The following is a 15952-nucleotide window of genomic DNA, read 5'->3' on the forward strand; positions in this document are numbered from 1 at the left end:
CAGGAAATAATTTTTATTGTCTACTATTAAAATATTGGGTCAAGTTGAAGTGTAGTGTGTTCAGATGAAATAATCACTAAGTACACGAGAGACACAAATTGGGTGAGGTAATCTCTCTCTCGCTCTTTCTCTCTCTCTCTTCCTATGTGTATATATATATATATAAATACATTTCCTAAGGGACAAAAGAGTGATGTCATCATATCACTCTGCATCCCGCCGTCTGCTCCACCCTCAGTTGTGTGGCCTCCTCCCTTCCTCCCTGGTGCTGCGGTGGGGAGGAGGGAGAGAGGGGAAAGGTAGACGCCACGGGTCCTCCCCCATTCCCAGTGCTCGGGGGTGGGGAGAGCTGTGGCTGCCGTGCTGCGGCCTCAGCCCAAAGGCCGGGGGGTAGAGAGACGGGGCTGCTGCAGGCTCAACCCGGCGACTGGGGGGTGGGAGGGAGGATCTATGGCTTGTATGGGCACAACCTGGTGGCTGGGGGCGGGGAGGAGAAGAGCCAGGGCTGGCGCAGGCTTGGTAGAGCAGCCAGAGGAAGGAGGGAGGGGGACTGCCAGGGCTGCCACTCCACAGCCTTGGCCTTCCCTAGCAGCTGGGGGCGGGGGGAACTGGGGCTGGTGCAGCCTCGGCTGTGGGAAGGGGGAAAGCCAGGGCTGCCATGCCATGGTCGTGGCCCGGCCCTCCTTGGCGGCTGAGGGGGAGAGTTAAGGCTGCCTACCCCCCCAAGAGAAGGGTGTTGGAGGGCATAGCAAGCAGGGGGCACAGCCCCCTGGCATCTTTTACTGAACCAATTGCTGCTCCTGGTGAGAGAGAAGCAGCTTTTCAGCTTAGACAGAGTTTTTCTTCAGGTCTGGGAAACTAACTCTGAAGAAGAGCTCTATAAGAACGGCCATACTAGATCAGACCAAAGGTCTATCTGGCCCAGTGTTCTGATAGGGTATGGCTACACCAGCTCCCTAGTTCGAACTAGGGAGGCTAATGTAGGCATTCGAAGTTGCAAATCAAGCCCGGGATTTAAATATCCTGTGCTTGATTTGCATCTTCCCGGCCGGTCGCCATTTTTTGAAATTTACAAGTCAGGACTAACTGCCCGCGACTACACGCAGCAGGGACCCGGTAGTTCGAAATAAAGCCCTAGTTCGAACTACCTGTTAAACCTCATTCCTGTAGGAATAACAGGTAGTTTGAACTAGGGGCTTTATTTCAAACTACCGGATCCCTGCCACGTGTAGACGTGGGCAGTTAGTCTGGATTTATAAATTTCAAAAATGGCGACCGGCCGGGAAGATGCAAATCAAGCACGGGATATTTAAATCCTGGGCTTGATTTGCAACTTTGAATGCCTACATTGGCCTCCCTCGTTCGAACTGGGGGACTAGTGTAGACATACCCGTAGTGACCAATGCCAGGTGCCCCAGAGCGAATGAATACAACAGGGAATCATCAAGTGACCCCTCCGCTGTCACCCATTCCCAGCTTCTGACAAATGGAGGCTAACGACACCATTCTTGACCATCCTGATTAATAAGCAGGGCTCGATAATTAGGGCAATCGACTCGCCCGTGGCGAGTAGATTTTAGTCCGGCATGGCGCCGCAGCACAATCAGCGCATGCGCAGCATACCAAACCGCACAGCTGGTGAGCGGGGCTCGCCACCGCTTGACAAGCCCTGCTAATAAGCATTGATGGACCTCTCCTCCATTAATTTATCCAGTTCTTTTTTGACCCATGTTAAAGTCCTGGTCTTTACAACATCCTCTGGCAAGAAGTTCCACAAGTTGACTGTGTGTTGCATGAAGAAATACTTCCTCTTGTTTGTTTTAAAACTGATGCCTATTCATTTCATTTGGGGACACCCTAGTTCTTATGAGAACAAGTAAATAATATTTGCTTGTTCACTTTCTCCACCACTCATGATTTTATAGACCTCTATAATACGCCCCATTAGTCTCCTCTTTTCTAAACTGAAAAGTCCCAGTCTTTTTAATTTCTCTTCATACGCAACTGTTCCAAAGTACAAATCATTTTTGTTGCTGTTTTCTTAACTTTTTCCAGTGCTAAGATACCTTTTTTGAAATGAGGCGACCACATCTGTATGCAGCATTCAGTATGTGAACGTACCATTGATTTATACAGAGTCATTAAGATATTCTGTCATATTTTCTATCCCTTTTTATGATTCCTAACATTCTGTTTGCTTTTTTTACTGCTGCTGCACATTGATTGGATGTTTTCTGAGAACTATCCACCATCACTCCAAGATCTCTCGAGTGGCAATAGCCAATTTAGTCCCCAGCATTTTGCACATAGAGTTGGGATTATGTTTTCCAATATGCATTATTTTGCATTTATCAGCATTAAAATTCATTTGTCATTTTGTTGCCCAGTCACCTAGTTTTGAAAAATTCTTCTGAAGCTCTTCACAGTCTGGTTTGGTCCTACCTGTCTTGAGCAGTTAAGTATCCTCTGCAAATGTTGCCATCTGACTGTTTACCCCTTTCTCCGGATCTTTTATTAATCTTTTGAATAGGATTGATCCCAATATGGATTCCTGCGGGACATCACTAGTTACCGCTCTCCATTCTGGAAACCGACCATTTAGTCCTACCCTTTGTTTCCTATCTTTTAACCAGTTATCAATCCATGCGAGGACCTTTCCTCTTATCCCATGACAACTTACTTTACATAAGAGCCTTTGGTGAAGGATCTTGTCAAAGGCTTTCTGGAAATCTACATACACTATATTTACTGGATGCCCTTTGTCCACTTGCTTACTGACAGCCTCAAAGAACTCCAGGGTTCTGTCTACACCGGCGGGTTCTCGCGCCAGAAATATGTAAATTAGGCTAAGCATGGAATATTGCCAGGCCTCATTTGCATACCTAATGAGCCGTCATTTTTTGCAGAAGAGGCTCTTGCACCAGAAGGAGCATCTACACTGCCCCTTCTTGCACAAGAGGGTTTTTCTAGCACAAGAAGGGGCAGTGTAGATGCTCCTTCTGGAGCAAGAGCCTCTTCTGCAAAAAATGGCGACTCATTAGGTATGTAAATGAGGCTCAGTGATATTCCATGCTTAGCCTCATTTGCATATTTCTGGCGCAAGAACCCGTCAGTGTAGACAGAGCCTAGTAGATTAGTACAGCATGATTTCCCCTTACAGAAACCATGTTGACTTTTCAGCAGCAAATTATGTTCATCTATGTGTCTGATAATTCTGTTCTTTACTACAGTTTCAACTATTTTGCCTGATACTGACATTAGATTTACCAGTCTGTAATTGCCAGGATCACCTGTAGAGCTCTTTTTAAAGATTGGCATCACACTAGCTATCTTCCAGTCATTTGGTACAGTTAGCAGTTCTTGCTTCCCAAGGGGGCAGGACTCAAACCCACCACCTTGCATTCCCAAGAAGAATACCCTATCTCCTAAGCCATGCCAGAATCGAACCCAACCCAACCCACCTCCCTATCTCTGGCAGGACCCTTATCCCACCTTCCTCCAGTTGTTTCCCAGGTGGACCTTGAACCCACTACCCTGAATTCCCCAGGCAAAAGCCCAAGCGCTTAAGCCATGCCAGAACTCAACCCGCTACCTTCTCTGCACCAGCTCCGTTATCCCACCTTTCTAACGCGGGCACTAGCTCCATCTTTGGGGTGGCCTATGTTGGCTGTGTGCTCTCTTCTCAGGCGGGTGGGCTCTTTCATAACTCTTTGGTGAATGCCATTTAGTGTTGGTGATTTGTTACTGTTTAGTTTATCAATTTGTTCCAAAACTTCCTGTTCTGACATGTCAATCTGGGACAATTCCTCAGATTTGTCACCTAAAAAGAATGGCTCAAGTTTGGGAATCTCCTCTTCCATGAAGAGTGATGCAAACAATTCATTTAGTTTCTTCACAATGACCTTATCAGCCTTGAATGTTCCTTCAGCATTTCAATTGTCCCATGACCCCATTGGTTGTTTAGCAGAGTTCCTGCTTCTGACATACTTAAAGCTATTACTTTTTGAGTTTTTGGCTAGCTGTTCTTCACTTTCCTTTTTTGCCTAATTATTCGTGTAAGCTCAAACGCCTCTCTCTCCCACCAATAGAGCTGGGCCCAGTTATAGATATTGCCTCACCCAGCTTGTCGCTAATATCCTGAGACCAACATGGTTACAACACCACTGCATACCCTAAACACAGGAACTGGGGATCCTGGAGCTGCTGCTGCACCTTCCTGGCTTGAAGTAGTAATAACCCAAATCCATGGTTTCCACCATCAGCAACCCTTTTAAAAATTATTCCACCCCTACTGAGAAACTGGACTCAGGGCCACTGAAGGGATCAGGAGGGAAGGTGGCAGCTGCCTCGAGGTCCGGTGATTCAAAAGGTCATGGGCTCCCAGCAATCATTGCTGCAGCCAGCACACCCCTGCTGGCACTGAAGGGCTGGCAGAGGAAGCTTAGCCCCCAGCCCTGCCCCTTTTGCCCATAGCCCCGCCCCTTCAATAAGTGCAAGCCAGGCCCCTCCACATCTTGTCCGAGGGCCCTGGCAATTCTGTTGGCCCAGTGGCTGACCCAATTATAATCCTCTAGGAACTCCTCTATTTTACTACCATGATGAAGTTAACATGCTGAGTGGATATTATACTGGTGAGTAGATATCAAATTCTCATCTTATGCAGGATTTTAATTTGGAGACTCCCTCTTCTGTTGAAACACAGAGGCTGTGTCTACACTGGGCCACTTATTCCGGAAAATCAGTTACTTTTCCGGAATAAGCTGCGAGCTGTCTACACTGGCCCTTGAATTTCCGGAAAAGCAACGATGCTCTACTGTACAAAATCAGCCGCTATTCTGGAAAAACTATTCTGCTCCCGCTCGGGCATAGTCCTTATTCCGGACCACTGTTCCGGAAAAGGGCCAGTGTATACAGCCCAGTAGTCTTTTCCGGAAAAAAGCCCTGATTGCGAAAATGGCGATCGGGGCTCTTTTCCGGAAAAGCGCGTCTACATTGGCCACAGATGCTTTTCCGGAAAAAGGGCTTTTCCGGAAAAGCAGCCTGCCAATATAAATGCTCCTTTTCCGGAAAAACTGAAAACGGAATAGTATTCCGTTTTAAGCATTTCCGGAAATTCATGCCAGTGTAGACACAGCCAGACTGTGTTAAGTTAGACCTAAAGGTGAGATAGTCTTATAGCACTGTTCTGGGTCCAACCTGTTATGCAAGAGATTTTGTGGATACATCAAGCCAAATTTCAGAAGAGTCAAGTGATTTCTTGAGACAATTTCTTGCGACAGTGGGCCACCGATATGGTAGTCTCTTCCCTGTCCCTCTCATCAATCACTGCCGCTGGGTTCTAAGTTAGAGAGGCTGATGGGGATGAGAGGAGGGTGGAGAAGTTTGGGCCAGGAGGAAGGGATGGGTTTGCATGAAAGACAGTTCTTGGTGCAGACGAGGGAGAAAAAAAGCTGGGAAATGAAGTGGGGGAAAGCCACTGCTTATAAGTGACAAATTCCAGGTTTCTGGGATGTCTTGTTATAGAAAAGAATTGAAAAGGCTTGTCTAGTAAACAGCATGCCCCATCACTCACACTACTGCCCTCCTGGCTGCCAAAAAAGTTATCCAGCAAGGAGCATGCATACTAATAGACAAAGTCTTCATCATTGTATAACAGTGCTTGATCCCAGAACTGCTATTTCTTGTCCTTTCTTCACTCCTGTAAGATTTGAAAGGGAGACGGTGAATATGTCCAATGAATTGTTTTTATGCTGTTAATTGAAACTATGGAAAAGGTTATCTGTTCACACACTCCTGTCTTTGGGACAAAGCCATGCACAGAATAAAGGCAGGCAGTGTTTATTCGGCAGGATCTCTGAGAAAAGAAGGAAATTGGACTGCAAAAAACCCCTAAAAAACAGACAAAGGGTATGTCTACACTACCCCCCTAGTTCAAACGAGGGGGGGTAATGTAGTCATACGGAGTTGCAAATGAAGCCCGGGATTTGAATTTCCTGGGCTTCATTTGCATAAAGCCGGCCGGCGCCATTTTTAAATGCCAGCTAGTTCGGACCCCGTGCCACGCGGCTACACGCAGCACGGACTAGCTAGTTCGGATTAGGCTTCCTAATCCAAACTAGCTGTACGCCTCGAGGAAGCCTAATCCGAACTAGCTAGTCCATGCCACGTGTAGCCGCGCGTCACGGGGTCCGAACTAGCCGGCATTTAAAAATGGCGCCAGCCGGCTTTATGCAAATGAAGCCTGGGAAATTCAAATCCTGGGCTTCATTTGCAACTCCGTATGACTACATTACCCCCTCTAGTTCGAACTAGGGGGGTAGTGTAGACATACCCAAAGATCCAGAGGGCCAGCAAAACTAGACAAACATCAGAGGGGTAGTCGTGTTAGTCTGTAAACTTTAAAAATAATGAAGGGGTCCATAGCACCTTAGAAACTAAATTGTTAGTCTCTTAGGGCATATCTACACAGCAGAGCTAAAGCCAAAATAAGCTACGCAACCTGAGCTATGTTAATTGCGTAGCTTAAGTCGGAATAGCTTATTTCGGCTTTTGGCACTGTCTACACAGCAGGAAGTCCGAGAAAGAGCACTCTTCCTCCGACTTCCCTTACTCCTTGTACAATGAAGGTTACAGGAGTTGGAGTAAGAAGTCCTCCAGCCCGACATTATTTTGACAATATGTCGAAGTAGCTGCTTGTAGTGTACATGCGGACTGTGTTATTTCACAATAATGTCCGTTATTCCAAAATAACACTGCTGTGTAGATGTACCCTTTGGTGCCACAGGACTACTCGTTGTTATAAAAAAAAAAATCTGCAACTTACAGCAGTCCAGGGCAACAGCACAGCAGTAGAGCCCAGAATCCTCATTTTATGTGTATCCCTATAACTAGGTGATCAGATTTTCCAAAGAGATACATGCAGAAATATCCATGTGTACTTTTGGACAGGTTGTGTCAAAAGGACTTGTTAAGTGTCTATCAGTTTCGGTTCAGAGTTCTTGGGTCTTGGAAAGTTATGAGAAAGTTGAGAACTAGTCTTAGGCTACGTCTACACTACAAAGAAAAGTCAGAAAAAGATACACAAATTGCAATCCGCAGTTTGTGTTTCTTTTCTGCTTTTCTTCCGAAACAGGCTTTTCCAGCATTAGACCCATCTACATGGGCCAAATGTCAGGAAAAAACTCTTTTGGAACATCCCTTCTTCCTCATAGAACGAGGTTTACAGGAATGCAGAAAAATGCATCTGCTTTTCCGAATTTTTTTTCAGAAAAGCAGACGCGTTTCTTGGAGAGGGCAGAGCTTTTCCAGGATACCTCAGAACAATTTTTCTCCCTCATCCTCATAGAACCTTTTAGGTACTTCAAAACTGCTATCATGTTCCCTCTGTCTTCTCTTTTCCAGAAGAAACAAACCCGGTTCTTTCAATCTTTCCTCATAGGTCATGATTTCTACACCTTTAATCACTGGTGTTGCTCTTCTCCGGAATTTTGCAATTTCTCCACATCTTTCTTGAAATATGGTGCCCAGAACTGGACACAATACTCCAATTGAGGCCTAATCAGCACAGAGTAGAGTGGAAGAATGACTTCTCATGTCTCGCTCACAACACTCCTGTTAATGCATCCCAGAATCACGTTTACTTTCTTTGCAACAGTGTCACACCATTGACTCATATTTAGCTTGTGGTCCACTATTACCGCTATATCCTTTTCTGCAGTACTAATCCTTAGAAGGTTGTTTCCCATTCTGTATGTGTGAAACTGAATGTTCCTTCTTAAGTGGAGTACAGGCAGTCCCCGGGTTACGTACAAGATAGGGACTGTAGGTTTGTTCTTAAGTTGAATTTGTATGTAAGTCGGAACTGGTACATATTGTAGGGGAAACTCTAGCCAAACATTTCTCCAGAGCTCAGTTTTATTCTCCCACACCTCACTTCCCTCAGGCACGTCGAAATTGCTAATGAAGGAGGGATTTAAATATCTCACATTTCATTCGCATAAACATGGCCGTTGCTTTTTTTCAACATGGAACTTTTTTTTTTTTTTTTTTTTTGGAAAAACACCCCTGGCAGTCTAGATGTGGATCTGTTGAAAAATAAACCCTTTTTTGACAGATCCTGTATGCCTCAAAAAATGAGGTTTACAGGATCTGTCGAAAAAGGGTTTATTTTTCAACAGATCCGTGTCTAGACTGCTGGGATTTTTTTTTTTAAAAAGCTCCGTGTCGAAAAAAAGCAGTGGCCATGTTTATGCTAATGAAGCGTGGGATATTTAAATCCCTGCTTCATTAGCAATTTCGACGTGCCAAATCTACATCTCTCTGTCGACAGAGAGGTGTGGTCTAGACATAGCCTCTCTGTGCCAGTATCTAAATCATTGAAGAAGACAAACTTGACTATTTCAGCTGAATGTTTTCATTTCATCAAAATTTGCCAGCAGCGATCAAAAAAAGCAACATTTCTAGAAGGTCCGAATAAAAGATTTCAGATTACTCATTTGATTAAACATTTGAGGTTTCATTTTTTTCATTGCTATGAGAGACAAAAATCAAATTTCAAAATTTCCCATGCGATGGAAATTTCATTTTTGACCTGCTCAAATCGCTTGGCCAGTGTAGTAGGTGTGTTTATTCTTTTAATCGGAACTAGGGAAAGCATGCACAGGTAGTATAGCTTAGGCTGTCTCAAGAATGCCTATAAGCAATAAGCCCTTCTACCAAACACATAGTTTTCAGGAAATTTCTTTTCATGTGCATATTGATTTGCCTCCCCTAGTTAGCTTTCCAGTTCACAAGCAGCTAGCCAGAGCATCAAGTGGTAAGAGTTTGAATTTACCAATCCAAGAAGCACAGCCCATACTTTTGCTGGAGGAAAAACAAAAAACCCTCATCTTGAAGTTTTCATGTTTTCATACAGGGGGAATCAAAGAGGCACATTTCTTCTTGCCTGATATGCTGAAAAATTTCTCACAAGCCTCAGCCTCCTGAGGTCTTTCAAGATCAGATGGTTCAACTTGTAAGAAAACACTCAGCTTGGAAGACAAAGAATCTCAGTTTGCAAAGCTGATTTTGCTATTATTCTTGCAGCCGAAAACGACATGCTCATTCTCTCTAGGTGGTAAATTATTCATCCTGAAATGTTCCCAATTTAGGCCATGGCACATACTGTCTAAAGCTGCCAAGTTAGTGCATTACTCTCTTACAGCTACTGTAGGGTTTGTGGTAAACTGCATCACACTTGTTTTTAATATTTTTGTTAAGTACTAAACTATATTTTTTGTTAAGTACTAAACTACACAATATTTTTGTTAAGTACTAAACTAACCCACTCTCTCACATCAATCACCAATTCTCATTCCACGACAGACCACCATTTTGCAAGCTGGGAGCTGTGGAATGCATTCTTTCAAGTACAAGTGAATTTGCATAATTTGGCTGAAACATCTTCCCTTGATGAATTGCATTCTTTTATTTCTCTTGTCACTATCTAAGTATTAGAGACAGAACCAAACCCAATCTGATAACACAGGAATTTTGGAAAACATTAGATAGGTTTCCATACCTTTTAGCAAAATGCAGATACTATTTCCCGTATTTCATTACTGCTGGGGAGAGGATCCAAGACCAACGGTAAGTGAAGCCCGAAATTCTGCAGACATTATATGACCTGTAAAAACTGTGCCATAATAATGTCAATATGATCGCTCATGTGCTTTCCGTGAAGCATGTGTGTAAATGTTTGCAGGAACTGAGCCATAAATAGTCCCTACTAAAAGGAATTTACTCTGTCTTTGGTCTCTTATCTTTGATTCATGTCTATGGTGCTATATACAAACATGGAATAATCATTCAAATTCACATATATATTCAAATTCAGAGTTAGAAAGAGCCATCAAAGCTACCAGAATGACTTATGTTTGTGACGGTGGTCTGGAAAATGTCTCCAAAATATCCTTACAGGGCATTCTAGTGCTCCCACTGTGGTCTAGAATAACAGCAGCGTTTATAGATGAGGAGTACGGAGGACTAAGAGAATAAAATGAGGGAGGGAGGTTTGAATCACAAAGGTGGCACCGCACAGCTTCAGCCTGAGCTTTTGAGCAAAGGTTCCAGCGGATACATTTAATCTGAACTCGCTTGCCAATTTGCATTACCTAGGTTGATTATGACAGTGGACAGCCAAGTTTTAACGAGCTCCTTTTAAAGTTCCACAGGGAGTGTGGGCCAGTGGGGGAATCCCCGCTAGGCCCATGCTCTGTACAGGGCTTCTGCTTTAGAAATGTACAATATTTCAGAAGCAGAATTGCAGCAAAAGGGTGCAAGCAGACACCTCTTCAGTCCCCACTCGTGATGTTTCCTGCTGTGCCTCTACCTCCTCTGACCCCCGTGAAAACAGTGCAGGGGGAACCGGCTTTTAAGCCAGCTCCCCCCAACACTGGTTCCTGCTCCCCCCTTGCTGCCTCTCTCTGACAGAGGCAGCAGAGGGCGGGGGGAGTGACTAATCTCATCCCTAGTTGACTATCCAATAATGTTCTAGTTATCGGATAGCTGACTAGTCGCTTGCATCCCTACTTCCCATGCTGATATCACCTAAGGATGAGAGTCTGTCTAGACTTCTCCCTACCCAATTCATATGTAACTATGTGTAAGTTCTATAGTTTGCATAGGCAACTGACTGCACTAATATTTAGAGTGCAAGCATATGGCTCTTTTCAAACTTTAGCCCTGGTCACATAAAGAAGCTAGAGTTTTCGGCTATCTGCAGTTCAGAATTTATTAGCAGTACTTTAGTATTATGTAGTTAGCAAATTCTTTAAATGCTCCTTTGAAAAGAAAGAAATATTTGATTATTCATTTTAGAATGCACAGACATAAAAAAATTAGTTGCACAATGTTATAACCAAGAGACTTACATGCTTAAAAGGTGAACTTAAAGACCTTTTGCATAAGGAACTATCACTAGGTGTGCTATGACACAGCTGCTATACACATCTTGTCCTACCATCTACAATTAGTAGACAGCCTTGTCAGCATTTGGTTGTTTAAAATCATATTTGTCAAGATGCATTGATAGTGCAACCAGTGTAGCTGGGTGAATTATTGCAACTGTTCAGTGATTTATTCATTAAAGATCACAAAATTCATCAGATTATTCCACATATATTATCTGACTAGCACTAGTTGTTAGCATTTGAAAGAGGAACTGGAGTTATCAGGAATTAAGACAGTGTCACCAAAAAAAGGTTGATGCCTGCAAACATCGTTGACAAATATTTTAAGCAGAGCATTACTTCATAACCACCTGCCTCCATATATTCTCCACTGCCCGGTGACCCACCAGTACAAGACTTAAATCATAGAGTTATGCTATACTGCATCAAGATAAATATATTTATTTTTCCTTTAAGTCAGTCAATGAACAGTTGCCTAGCAACATTTCCTAGCAACCCCACTGCAGAGAACCACACAGAAAGAGCATTTCGCTACAAGTCAATTAAATATGGTAATTTGCATGAGAAGATACCAATGTCCCTTCCAATTAAAAACAATTCCTCTCTCCTTTCTATATTTTAACAGCTTCCTAAATATATAGCTGACCCCATTTTGGTTTTACCTTGGTTCATATTCCCTTCCACCTCCTCAAGTTACAAAACTTTACGTCAGTGGCAAGTCAAGGTTGACAGTATTAAAAGCAACACCTTAAAATACAATACAACCCATTCATTTTGGTTTCCAGCTCAGTGACTGATTTCTTCTGTCATACAAAAGAAACACACAAGAAGCACAGCTGGCTCCTCCGTACTCTCATGATTTGGGAACATTTTCAAAGGAAGACCCTTGGTGCAATTTCTAATCCTAGTATGAATAGATGCATTCTGCTTACCTAACTTCCCCATGGGCAGTTTCAGCAAGACACAATTTTCTTCACTTCATGTTCGGATCTGTAATATAGTTGGAGAGAGTACTTCTGCTCTACTAAGCTTTAGCAGTGCTACACTCCATAGGTGCTGTATTCAATAGGAATGGGTAAAGTGACTTTGGCAAAGAGCTTATTTGCATAGCACTTTAACAGCTCTCTGACATCATATTCTAAAATGGAACATAAAAACTGCAGGGTTCATTTCTGGGGTTATTTTATTCTTCCAATACTAGAAGCTGGCGGTTTCAGAAAGGACAGGACAACATCTCTGGAGAGGGTCCAGCGGAGGGCAACCAAAATGATTAGGGGGCTGGAGCATATGACTTATGAGGAGAGGCTGAGGGAGTTAGGTCTATTTAGTCTGCAGAAGAGAAGAGTGAGGGGAGATTTGAGAGCAGCCTTCAACTTCCTGAAGGGAGGTTCCAAAGAGGATGGAGAGAGGTTGTTCTCAGTAGTGACAGATGGCAGAACAAGGAGCAATGGTCTCAAGTTGTGGTGGGAGAGGTCCAGGTTGGATATTAGGAAAAACTATTTCACTAGGAGGGTGGTGAAGCACTGGAATGGGTTACCTAGGGAAGTAGTGGAGTCTCCATGCCTAGAGGTGTATAAGTCTTGGCTTGACAAAGCCCTGGCCGGGTTGATTTAGTTGGAATTGGTCCTGGCTAGAGCAGGGGGCTGGACTTGATGACCTTCTGAGGTCTCTTCCAGTTCTATGATTCTATGATCTCAAAATAAAATTAAATGGAGAAAATAAGGATGTAAGGAAAAAAAAGGTGGCTACTTTTATTCCTAGTCAGTCAGCTCTCCCACAAAATACTACTTTCTGATATTTACAAAACAGGATCAGCAGAAATCTATTTTTGATACCAAAATTAACACAACTTTCAAGTTCTTTACATCTTTCAAGAAAGAGGTAGAGAAGCTGGAGAAGGTCCAGAGAAGAGCAACAACAATGATGAAAGGTCTAGAGAACATGAACTATGAGGGAAGGCTGAAAGAAATGGGCTTGTTTAGTTTGGAAAAGAGAAGAGGACATGATAGTAGCTTTCAAGTACCTAAAAGGGTATTGCAAGGAGGAGGGAGAAAAATTGTTCTCCTTGGCCTCTGAGGATAGGACAAGAAATAATGGGCTTAAATTGCATCAAGGGAGGTTTAGGTTAAACATTAGGACTTCCTAACTGCTAGGGTGGTTAAACACTAGAAATAATTGCCTAGGGAGGTTGTGGAATTTCTGTCATTGGAGATATTTAAAAGCAGGTTAGAAAGGCATCTATTAGGATTGATCTAGAAGGTGCTTGGCCCTGCCGTGAGAGCAGACGACTGGTCTTGGTGATCCCTTGAGGTCCCTTCCAGTTCTAGTATTCTATGATTCTCCCAGTGGCAACCTTCACGCCCTTTTTCATAGTACAAAGTGGCTTTGCACTGGCTCCTCGACTCAGTGTTTTACATATTGCTACAGCTGCTCCCCGAGTTACGGCCACCTCCACTTACGACCATCCGCACTTACGACCAACGTGGTCATAAATGCGGATCCGAGTCATGAACAGCGCAGTCGCCATGCAACTCTGTGGGATCCGAGATACAAACACTTCAAGTTACAGACCAAGTGTTGGTCTGTGTGGCGGGGTCCCCTCCACCCCGTCCTCTCCTCCCCGAGATTAAAGCAGGCCCACCCAACTCGCAGACCCTGAGGCCTGGTCTGGTAGCCACAACAGGCCCTGAGACCTAGTCCAGCATCCGCAACAAGCCCTGAGACCTAGTCCAGCATCCGCAACAGGCCCTGAGGCCTAGTCCACACCCTGAGGAGTTGGGGTAGGAGGGTCCGGGCCCTCCCTCTCCACCGGACCAACCCAGGGCCTTAATAGTGGTGGGTGGTTCCCACCACTGGCTCAGCGGGGGGTCCTCCCCGAAACGCGCTGAGCCCACTGGGATTTACCCTGCCCCTTGCCCTGGGTTGCTTCCTACCCCAGCCTTGTGGCCGACGGAGGTTCCACCTGGCGATGCTGGGCTGGCGGCGGGGCAACGTCAGCCGATCCCGTCTCTGGGGCAGCAGCACAGGGGATGTCCACTGCAGCGGGGCGGGCGGCCCCCCGGAGTCGGTGTTGGGGGCGTGCTCGCCCCGGTGATGGTAGCAGCAATAGCGGCGGTCCCTCCAGCTCGGATTCTGGCAGCAGGTCCGACTGCGGCCCTGCAGCTGGGGCTGGAGCTCCTTCCTCCCCAGCAGTCCGCCTCAACTGAGCAGCCCAGCAGCCTTTTATAGTGAGGCTGCACTGTGAGCATGCCCAGTAGGGCTGTGGGGGAGGTGCGTATTCTACCCAATAGGCGGGCTCCCCTCCCTCCTGCTCAGTGCGGGGCAGGCTAGCCCCATCACAGTCTGTAACTTGTTCATAACTCGGGGAGCAGTAACTGAAATGGAACCTGTCATCAGTTGCTCTGCTCCCTGCTGGATGGCACCACCTCTTCGCGGTTCTTGGTATTAGCTCAGTCAGGTTTCCACCCTTTCCAGTGGGTACACACTGAGTATCTCCCCTTCCTCTCAGGCATTGCAGCTATTCCCTGTACCTGCCAGCAGGTGTTCCCTGAGCCTCTTCCCAACCACCTGGGTTTGTCAGTTTTCATTCCTTTCTCCCAAGGAATATCTTTAGGCAACTCATCTCAGCAGCCTTTCAGACACCCCTTCCCTTCTTCTGGGTGGGGGCAGACTCTTTCTCTGTATGTGTCCTCCCCCTCCCGCTTTCCATCTCCTGTCTTTTATAGGTGAGTGGGTCTAAATCAGAGGTATATTTGCCTAGTGTTACAACAAGCTTCATAAAAAGCATTAGTGAAGTTCGTACAAACTAAAAATTCATACAATGACCGTTTATACTGAGCCACATATTATACCCTGAAATGGAAATACAATATTTATATTCTAGTTGATTAAAATTATAATAATATGAGAAGCACGAGAAAGCAAGAATTTTTTTCAGTAATAGCGTGCGGTGACGCTTTTGTACTTTTATGTCTGATTTTGTAAGAAAGAGGTAAAACATAGGGGTACTCCTGAAAGGGATACAGTCACCGGGAAAGGATGAGAAGCATTGATATAAGCCATGCCAGTCTCTTGCACCTGAACTGCTCTCTAATTAGCAGTCTCCAGGCTAAAGCAGTTTGCAGCCTAATTAGCTGGTTGGGCACACGTGGCCTAATTCACCTCTTGCAGGGCCAGAGTGGGTAGCAGACTGCATCATAGAGTCCTGTCTGCAAATTAAAGATGTGGGACGGGACCGAGACCTAACTCTGGTTTACAGAGCTGACTGGAAACCCTGTCATTTCTAGAAGAAGCCCGACATCACAAAACTTATTTCTCTGCTCTTAATGGATTTGCTAGAGGTCAGAACTTCAGATTTTTCAGGCATCTCTTTTCCGTGTCGAAGATGAAGAATGCCACCTATCTAGCTTGCCCGTGCTCTAACACATTCCTAGTAGGCAGAGATAGCATTTCAGTAACATGCATCATGCTGCCAACATTTGAAAAGACCTGTGGTTTCAGGAGATTTGAAAAATATAATAAAGATAAAAATCAAATCAGTATGTGCTTTTGTTATTAAGGGGACTACAATTTTTGGTTGTTGTAGATCATCTCAGCTAGAAAGACAGAGATGATGAATGGACTACTTACATGAGCAAGGAAAGTAAAATTTTGCATTATTGTCTCTTATCATATTACAAAGAGTTATCTTAATCACCAGCAAAGTTTCTAGATGACACTGTTTTTATGGCTAATGAGTTAATCCTGCAAACTTTTTAAAGCAACAGAGCTCCCTTTGGAGAAGAATATTCTAAATCAGTGGTCACCAACCAGTTGATTGGGATCTACCGGTAGAAGAGTCTGTCTTGTCCCGGGGTCTCTCTTTCTGCCCCACGTCCCCCACAAACTAGATACAATTTTGTGGTGACCTTGAGGCTTTTTTTCGCCGCCTCCGAGAATATTTCCAAACCACCAATGAACATCGATCTGACCTACCAGATCCCCCCTATCAACACCAAAGGAAA

At 44.6% G+C, this 15952-nt stretch overlaps 1 protein-coding gene across 1 annotated transcript in view; it reads right to left on the reverse strand.

Annotated features, from left to right (window-relative positions):
• The window catches only part of GALNT17 (polypeptide N-acetylgalactosaminyltransferase 17), a 459638-nt gene extending 449957 nt beyond the window's left edge, over positions 1-9681 (reverse strand). The window contains exon 1 of the mRNA XM_075905119.1: positions 9560-9681. The gene's annotated coding sequence lies outside the window, so the exon portion shown is untranslated. The remainder of the gene's footprint in view (positions 1-9559) is intronic.
• Positions 9682-15952: the final 6271 nt, after the last annotated feature.

Source organism: Pelodiscus sinensis, chromosome 21 (genome assembly GCF_049634645.1).
Source record: "Pelodiscus sinensis isolate JC-2024 chromosome 21, ASM4963464v1, whole genome shotgun sequence".
Classification (NCBI taxonomy): domain Eukaryota; kingdom Metazoa; phylum Chordata; order Testudines; family Trionychidae; genus Pelodiscus; species Pelodiscus sinensis.